This window comes from Oncorhynchus keta, chromosome 35, assembly GCF_023373465.1.
Source record: "Oncorhynchus keta strain PuntledgeMale-10-30-2019 chromosome 35, Oket_V2, whole genome shotgun sequence".
Classification (NCBI taxonomy): domain Eukaryota; kingdom Metazoa; phylum Chordata; class Actinopteri; order Salmoniformes; family Salmonidae; genus Oncorhynchus; species Oncorhynchus keta.
Window position 1 is genome coordinate 66,939,747 of NC_068455.1, and position 9,117 is coordinate 66,948,863.

Here is a 9,117-nt window from a genome sequence, read left to right on the forward strand (position 1 = left end):
GCTTATCATCTGCTTCATCTGACCACTGTTTTATTGATTGAGTCACTGGTGCTCCCTGCTTTAATTTATTACAAGTACGCAGGAAAGGAATCAGGAGGATATAATTATGGTCAGATTTGCCAAATGGAATGTATGTGTCTCTGTGTGTGGAGTAAAGGTGGTCCAGAGTTTTTTTCCCCTCTGGTTGAACATGTAACATGCTGATAGAATTTTGGTCAGACCGATTTAAGTTTCCCTGCATTAAAGTCCCTGGTTACTAGGAGCGCCACCTCTGGGTGAGCGATTTATTGTTTCCTTATGGTGAATACAGCTCATTCAATATGGTCTTAGTGCCAGCCTCAGTCTGTGGTGGTATGTAGACAGCTACAAAAAAATACAGATAAAAAACTCTCTAGGTAGATCGTGTGGTCTACAGCTTATCATGAGATACTCTACCTCAGGCGAGCAATAGCTCCAAAATTCCTTAGATATCATGCACCAGCTGTTATTTACAAAAATACATAGTCCGTCGCCCCTTGTCTTACCAGACGCCACTGTTCTATCCTGCCGATACAGCGTATAACCAGCCAGCTGTATGTTGATAATGTTTGTAATGTCGTCGTTCAGCCACGACTCCGTGAAGCATGAGATATTACAGTTTTAATGTCCCGTTGGTAGTTTAATCTTCTGCGTAGGTCATCGATTTTATTTTCCAAAGATGACACGTTTGCTTGCAGAATGGAAGGAAGTGGGGGTTTATTCGATAGCTTACAAATTCTCAGAAGGCAGCCTGCCCTCCGGCCCCCTTTTCTCTGCCTTCTCCCCAAATGATGGGGATCTGGGCCTGTTCCCAGGAAATCAGTATATCATTCACATCGGGCTCGTTGGAATCGTTGGAGGAAAAATGGATTCTGCCAGTCCAGGGTGAGTAATCGCAGTTCTGATATCCAGAAGTTATTTACAGTCAAAAGAGACGATAACGGCAACATTATGTACAAAATACGTTTTGAAAAATGTGTTAAACAAAGCAAAGAAACAAACAAAAAAAAAATTGGTTGTGAAAACGTAAAACGTCAGCCTTCTTCTCCGACACCATCTTATCAGTGACATTTCCTTGGGAAACTGGAGTGGTGCTATTAAAACTTTTTTTTAGATATGAATACACATTAACAGACACACAACACCTTTAACTGTTGTATCTCCTCCTCCCTTTTACAGAGAACCCTTCTACCTTATCAGCACACACCTCTTTTTAATTTCTTCCTCCCTCCTCCTCCTCCCCCATTTTCCAGAGAACCCTTCTACCTTATCAGCACACACCTCTGTTTCATTTCTTCCTCCTCCCTTTTACAGAGAACCCTTCTACCTTATCAGCACACACCTCTGTTTCATTTCTTCCTCCTCCCTCTTCCAGAGAAACCTTCTACCTTATCAGCACACACCTGTTTCATTTCTTCCTCCTCCCTTTTACAGAGAACCCTTCTACCTTATCAGCACACACCTCTGTTTCATTTCTTCCTCCTCCCTTTTCCAGAGAAACCTTCTACCTTATCAGCACACACCTCTGTTTCATTTCTTCCTCCTCCCTTTTCCAGAGAACCCTTCTACCTTATCAGCACACACCTCTGTTTAATTTCTTCCTCCCTCCTCCTCCTCCTCCTCCCTTTTCCAGAGAACCCTTCTAGCTTATCAGCACACACCTCTGTTTCATTTCTTCCTCCCTCCTCCTCCTCCCTTTTCCAGAGAACCCTTCTACCTTATCAGCACACACCTCTGTTTCACTTCTTCCTCCTCCCTTTTCCAGAGAACCCTTCTACCTTATCAGCACACACCTCTGTTTCATTTCTTCCTCCTCCCTTTTCCAGAGAACCCTTCTACCTTATCAGCACACACCTCCGTTTAATTTATTCCTCCTCCTCCTCCTCCTCCCTTTTCCAGAGAACCCTTCTACCTTATCAGCACACACCTCTGTTTCATTTCTTCCTCCTCCCTTTTCCAGAGAACCCTTCTACCTTATCAGCACACACCTCTGTTTCATTTCTTCCTCCTCCCTTTTCCAGAGAACCCTTCTAACTTATCAGCACACACCTCTGTTTAATCTATTCCTCCTCCTCCTCCTCCCTTTTCCAGAGAACCCTTCTACCTTATCAGCACACACCTCTGTTTCACTTCTTCCTCCTCCCTTTTCCAGAGAACCCTTCTACCTTATCAGCACACACCTCTGTTTCATGTCTTCCTCCTCCCTTTTCCAGAGAACCCTTCTACCTTATCAGCACACACCTCTGTTTCATTTCTTCCTCCTCCCTTTTCCAGAGAACCCTTCTACCTTATCAACACACACCTCTGTTTAATCTATTCCTCCTCCTCCTCCTCCCTTTTCCAGAGAACCCTTCTACCTTATCAGCACACACCTCTGTTTCATTTCTTCCTCCTCCCTATTCCAGAGAAACCTTCTAAAAGGCAAAGGGCATAACTAGTCAGTTGTACAACTGAATGCATTCAACCCGAAATGTGTCTTCTGCATTTAACCCAACCCCTTTGAATCAGGAAGGTGCGGGGGACTGCCAAATTCAATGTCCTCGGTGCAGATATTGTTGGGGGTATCTGCCTTGCTCAATAGCAGAACGGCAGATTTTTCCACCTTGCCGGCTCGAGATTCGGTTATGGTTACTTACTGTTACTATCCCAAATGTTTACCTTATCATCAGACACTTTCCCTGTTGTATTGCCTCCTCCCTCCTTTTTCCTTAGCTATAAACACTTTAGTTCATCAAATGTAATATTTATGAAATAATTTACTGTACACAGTTTTTTTCTGTCTCTTTCTTCATTCTGTCAGACTGTGCATCTGTCTCACTACTTCAATGATGAAGAGAGAAAATACTTGGCTGGCTTGGAAGACTCTGATTAAGTGGCTGAAAAATCTACTGTGAACTAGTTGGTTATCTTTTCACCACACAACACAATGATGACTAGGGTAAAGGTGTTATTTTATGTTTAAGACCAGGGTTGGGGTAAATTCCATTTCAATTTAGGATATTATTTCCAATACTTTTTATGTAAAACATCATGTATATGTAAGTCTAATGTATTATCATCTTTTATTATTTGCTCAAGTATCCAAGCAAATGATGAATCATCAGATGATCTGTTTAGTAAAAGGTATGTATTTATGGAAGCAGAGAAATACACAAAGAGTAAGAAATACTTTCATAGTGCAGGTTTTTGAACCATACATTTCCATTCAGTGAAATGTGTTTAAACCATACATTTCCATTGGGATAAGATCTGAATTGTGTGTGAGAGAGAGTGAGATTCTGAGCGCACGGCTTGAGGTAGAATTAGCCCTTAACACACATCCCTGTATCAACAATTAGTGACACATTCTTCCTACTCCCTGCCTTTAGCCACAGATCTTGGATCAGATTATCCTATCTACAATTCTACCCTTCACCATTAAAAATGGCAAAGGGCAACCTCTACCTCCTCCTTCCCTCAGAGCCAGCGGCTTCCTCAGGTCAGGCCTCGTAGCATTTCAGAGTAGAGCTGATCTAGGATCCTTTTGACCTTTTAGACCATAATTAATAAGAAGTCATGCTCTGGGGTGACCTGATCCTAGATGAGCACTTCTACTATTGAGTTGCTTTATGGATATGGGCCTGGGTCAGGCGGCTCCAGGGTCTTTCCAGCCTCCGAAGGTCTTCTCCAGGTAGAAGCCTCTGGCCAGCGACAGGCGGTCCTGGTGCTTCCCAGACACCAGGACGGGAGGGAAGGAAGGCAGGAAGGAAGGAGATGGAAAAGATCTTTGGGATGTGTTCTATTCATTCATTTATTAATTCATGTTGTACACATGTACAGGGTACACATCTACAGGGTACACATCTACAGGGCACACATATACAGGGTACACATCTACAGGGCACACATCTACAGGGCACACATCTACAGGGTATACACATACACAGGGTACACATATACAGGGAACACATCTACAGGGTACACATCTACCGGGAGCACATCTACAGGGTGCACATATACAGGGAACACATCTACAGGGGACACATCTACAGGGCACACATCTACAGGGTATACACATACACAGGGTACACATATACAGGGAACACATCTACAGGGTACACATCTACCGGGAGCACATCTACAGGGTGCACATATACAGGGTACACATCTACAGGGTACACAGCCACAGGGTACACATCTACAGGGTACACATCTACCGGGAGCACATCTACAGGGTGCACATCTACAGGGTACACATCTACAGGGTACACAGCCACAGGGTACACATCTACAGGGTACACATATACAGGGCACACATATACAGGGTACACATCTACAGGGTACACAGTGTGGAACAGGGACCCCCAGCCATGTATTTAAACTTTTTCAGAATTTGCATACCTGATTCAACTTGTCAACTAATCATAAATCCCATGACTACTTAAATCAGGTGTGCTAGTTCAGGGCTACAACAACATTGTGGAATGTCTGAGAAGGCACATTTGTTTAACGCAACAGTTTGTTGTGGCCAAAAACTATTTGTAGAGTTGAAAATGCGTTGGAAACACATTGAAATTCAGATTGTTGTTCGGTACACGAAAGACAGAAAAAAAATGTTTTATGTGTCCTACGTCATAACTCAGTTTTGTTTATCCTCAACATGTCAGTTTGGTGGAAAATGCGCATATTTTCTTTATGCAGATTTTTAAATATTGGCAATTTGATGGAAACCTAGCTACTATTTAATATCAACTGTTAATCAATCAATCAATTTATGATCAATGAATGATCTGTCTAAACTGTCGATTGTCCAACTGAAGTCCCTGCCCACCTAACAGCGAGGCGTTGCCACGGAGAGCGGGCAGGTCCGTCTCTGTGTCACACAGCAACCAGCTCACTCCAGAACCCGTCCTCCCAGTGTTAGACGGGCTTCTCCTCGCCACTCCGGTTGGAGATCTGTTCCGCAGGGGTCAGCCCGGGGTCGCACTGCGTTGTCACTTCCTGGTCCCCGCAGGGGTCAAAGGTCACACAGTGGAAGTTTACCCTCGCTGCAGCAGAGAGAGAGAGAGGTGAATTTTCAAGTATCTGTGTTTGTCATATTTCCTGTGTCAGTGATCTCGGTTACAATAAAGGGTGTTTCCCAACCCCGTCTTTCTCACTCTGGGTTGAGGAGAGGTTTGGAAAAGGCTGGTCTGGTGAGATTTGTAACCATATGTTATTCAACCAGTCTAGACGTGTACTTACCTGTGCTGCACCACAACATTGTTCAGTGGGTTCCCCTCCTGAATAATGTCCATGTCGGCCTGGACAACCTCCACACTAGATACCTGCACCAACATACAGTACAAACAGCTAGTGTGTGTAAGTGTGTTCCTGAACAAAGTTCATCTCCTACTGATTCAATGATGTGTTGAAATGTGGAGCTGCAGTAAGCTCTGTGAATACTGACTCATAAACACCAATGAGAGGGTGTGGTTGGGGGACTTTAGGAGGTCAAAGGTGATATGAAAATCATTTTTCACTTTCTCCCAGTGGAGGCTACTGAGGGGAGGACGGCTCACAATATTGGCTAGAATGGAGTGAATGGAATCATGTCAAGCACATGGTCCACATGTGGTCCTTCTGTAGCTCAGTTGGTAGAGCATGGCGCTTGTAACGCCAGGGTAGTGGGTTCGATTCCTGGGACCACCCATACGTAGAATGTATGCACACATGACTGTAAGTCGCTTTGGATAAAAGCGTCTGCTAAATGGCATATATTATTATATTATTATTATATATTATGGAAACCATGGAAACCATGGTGGCACCAACCTCCTGTGCTTTCTCCCTTGTTTACATCCTCACAGAAGACCACACTAATTGCTTAACCACATGCCCCTCAGGTGCGGCTGCTTGCAGCAATCAGGATTACCTTGCAATGTCTATGAATTTTGAATGAAATACATTTTGGTGGGGCCACTAGTGCTGTAGAATGAGTTAGTGGGAGGAGCTATATGGCTGGAATGGAATTAATGGAATAGAGTGAAACGTGGTTTCTGTATATTTGATGTGTTTGAAACCATTCTAACAACTCCGCTCCAGCCATTACCATGAGCCTGTCCTCCCCAATTAAGATGCCGCCAACCTCCTGTGTGTTGTAGGCTACTGATACAAATGTTGGTGTCTATCTAATAACTGCTATGGTTCTCAGTAGGCTATTAGGCCTAGACTGGCAGACTATGGACGTTTTACTCACTATAAAAAGTCAAGCAGGCAGTTTCACTAGGAGAGCACAGCACAGGCTCAGTATGTAATGGACAGGTTCAGCCAGTCTGAACCAGGGTCCCCTGCGCACGTTTTGGTTTTGCCCTAGCCACTACACAGTGATTCAAATAATCAAAACTTGATGATGAGTTGGTTATTTGAATCAGGGCAAAAATCTAAACATGCACCCAGGGGGGCCAGGATCGAGTTTGGGAAACCTTGGTCTAAACTACTGCTCCCAGAGAGCAACGCAGTAGCCTATCATGCAGCAACACACTCTCCTCGGGTCCTCTCTCCTCGTCCAAATAGGATCAGACCTCCATTATGGCATCTGCTGAGGGATTCCTTCGTGCTGCATCCCCCATTGCTCTCTCGTCAAACAGCATCTAAACAGCAGACATTTGTGGCAGTACTGCTGGTGCTTCTGCTCCATCTGATCCCTCTTCTTCCTGTCGCCCTGGTGCCTGAGCCAGCTGACTGCTGGGGATGTCCCTCCCTGCTGCTGAGGTTATTCTTTGAAGAGCCTCATCAATCGCTCTGGCATCACTGAAGGCTAAGTTCTTAAACCTGGGGTCAAGTGCAGTGGTTTCTGATAGCCATTCTGTGGAACTTTCTGTCCATTGATGAACATAGGGTGTCCATCAACTCTGTCACATGTCCTGTGGTTACATTTGCTTCCCCTGGCGGCTGGCTGTGATTCGCTGCAGACCCTTACACAGGAGTATCATTTTTGAGGCTGTCACATAGCTGAAAAGAGAGAACAGTAACTTATTATTTCAGGTTCATGTTTGGTCTACTGATACTTCATTCTCATCTACTGTTCATATACAATGGGGCAAAAAAGTATTTAGTTAGCCACCAATTGTGCAAGTTCTCCCACTTAAAAAGATGAGAGGCCTGTAATTTTCATCATAGGTACACTTCAACTATGACAGACAAAATGAGAAAAAAAATCCAGAAAATCACATTGTAGAATTTTTTATGAATTTATTTGCAAATTATGGTGGAAAATAAGTATTTGGTCACCTACAAACAAGCAAGATTTCTGGCTCTCACAGACCTGTAACTTCTTCTTCAAGAGGCTCTCTGTCCTCCACTCGTTACCTGTATTAATGGCACCTGTTTGAACTTGTTGTCAGTATAAAAGACACCTGTCCACAACCTCAAACAGTCACACTCCAAACTCCACTTTTGCCAAGACCAAAGAGCTGTCCAAGGACACCAGAAACAAAATTGTAGACCTGCACCAGGCTGGGAAGACTGAATCTGCAATAGGTAAGCAGCTTGGTTTGAAGAAATCAACTGTGGGGGTAATTATTAGGAAATGGAAGACATACAACAAGACCACTGATAATCTCCCTCGATCTGGGTCTCCACGCAAGATCTCATCCCGTGGGGTCTAAATAAATCACAAGAGCGGTGAGCAAAAATCTCAGAACCACACGGGGGGACCTAGTGAATGACCTGCAGAGAGCTGGGACCAAAGTAATAAAGCCTACCATCAGTAACACACTACGCCGCCAGGGACTCAAATCCTGCAGTGCCAGACGTGTCCCCCTGCTTAAGCCAGTACATGTCCAGGCCCATCTGAAGTTTGCTAGAGAGCATGTGGATGATCCAGAAGAAGATTGGGAGAATGTCATATGGTCAGATGAAACCAAAATATAACTTTTTGGTTAAAACTCAACTCGTCGTGTTTGGAGGACAAAGAATGCTGAGCTCCTACAATGTGATTTTCTGGATTTTTTCTCATTTTGTCTGTCATAGTTGAAGTATACCTATGATGAAAATTACAGGCCTCTCTCATCTTTTTAAGTGGGAGAACTTGCACAATTGGTGGCTGACCAAATACTTTTTTGCCCCACTGTACATATATAATACTGGATTAAATAATGATGTAGTAATAACTGCTTACTGTACCTCTCTCCACTGAACTCCACAGTGACCTGCTCAAAGCGTTCCAGGACTCTGCACTCCTCCTCCACCACCTCCAATTCCTCTTGGGTCAGAGCATCAACAGGTGCATTGACAATGGCCAGGGTAGAGATGATGGCATCCTTTGACTCAAGAAACCGCTTCAACATATAAAATGCTGAATTCCACCTTGTAGTGCAGTCTTGTTTAGGCCTTTGCTCAGGCATCCCCATTTGGCATTGTGTAGACTTCAGTTTTTCAGCACCTACTGTGCTCCTGTGGATGTATTCCACAGCTGCTTTCACTTAGTCCATAGTGGGCCTCATACAGTTGTGGAATAAGTGATTTTGAAAGGATTTTCCTGCTTGGAATTGTGTACATTGGATTTAGACTATTGCTATCATTTCTAAAACCTCTGTCCTCCACGATCGAAAATGGCTGGAAATCTGTGGCAATTATTTTAGCCAATGCAATATCAATGTGGCATTGTTTTGCTACAGACATAGACTTTGGCATAAATTGGTCCATAGAAGACTGCGTTGCTGTGGGTTGCGGATTAGGCCTACTTGACTGAGTGGATACATCTCCACGTGTGGAGGTGCTGACTCCACCACTATCACTAGCAGGCCGCTAGTTTCTGGAAGCTCTGCTACAGCTAGCTTCACAGTTGGGTGCACAGTTCCCATATGCCGGTGTAGGTTGTGCGTAGAACCAGCTTTATATCAGATTTTGTTTTGGCAAATTCAACACTGTGCTCTAACATTGTCCACATTATTAAAATGCATCCAAATGCTACTGTGCTTCCGACTCTTTTTCCAGCTGTTGTTTTCACAGCTGTCCTTCCTCTCTCTCCTCGGCTGCTAAGTGTGTGACTGTGAGTGAGTTGGCTCCGCCCTCCTTCATGCATCTGTGGTTCATTGGTTGACACTGCGTGTCTGATTGACAGGAGCAACAGGTGAG

At 44.2% G+C, this 9,117-nt stretch overlaps 1 long non-coding RNA gene across 1 annotated transcript in view; it reads left to right on the plus strand.

Annotated features, from left to right (window-relative positions):
• The window catches only part of LOC127916096 (uncharacterized), a 57,115-nt gene extending 48,221 nt beyond the window's left edge, over positions 1-8,894 (plus strand). Inside the window, exon 4 of the long non-coding RNA XR_008093398.1 lies at positions 8,186-8,894. This is a non-coding gene — a long non-coding RNA (uncharacterized LOC127916096). The remainder of the gene's footprint in view (positions 1-8,185) is intronic.
• The last annotated feature ends 223 nt before the right edge of the window (positions 8,895-9,117 follow it).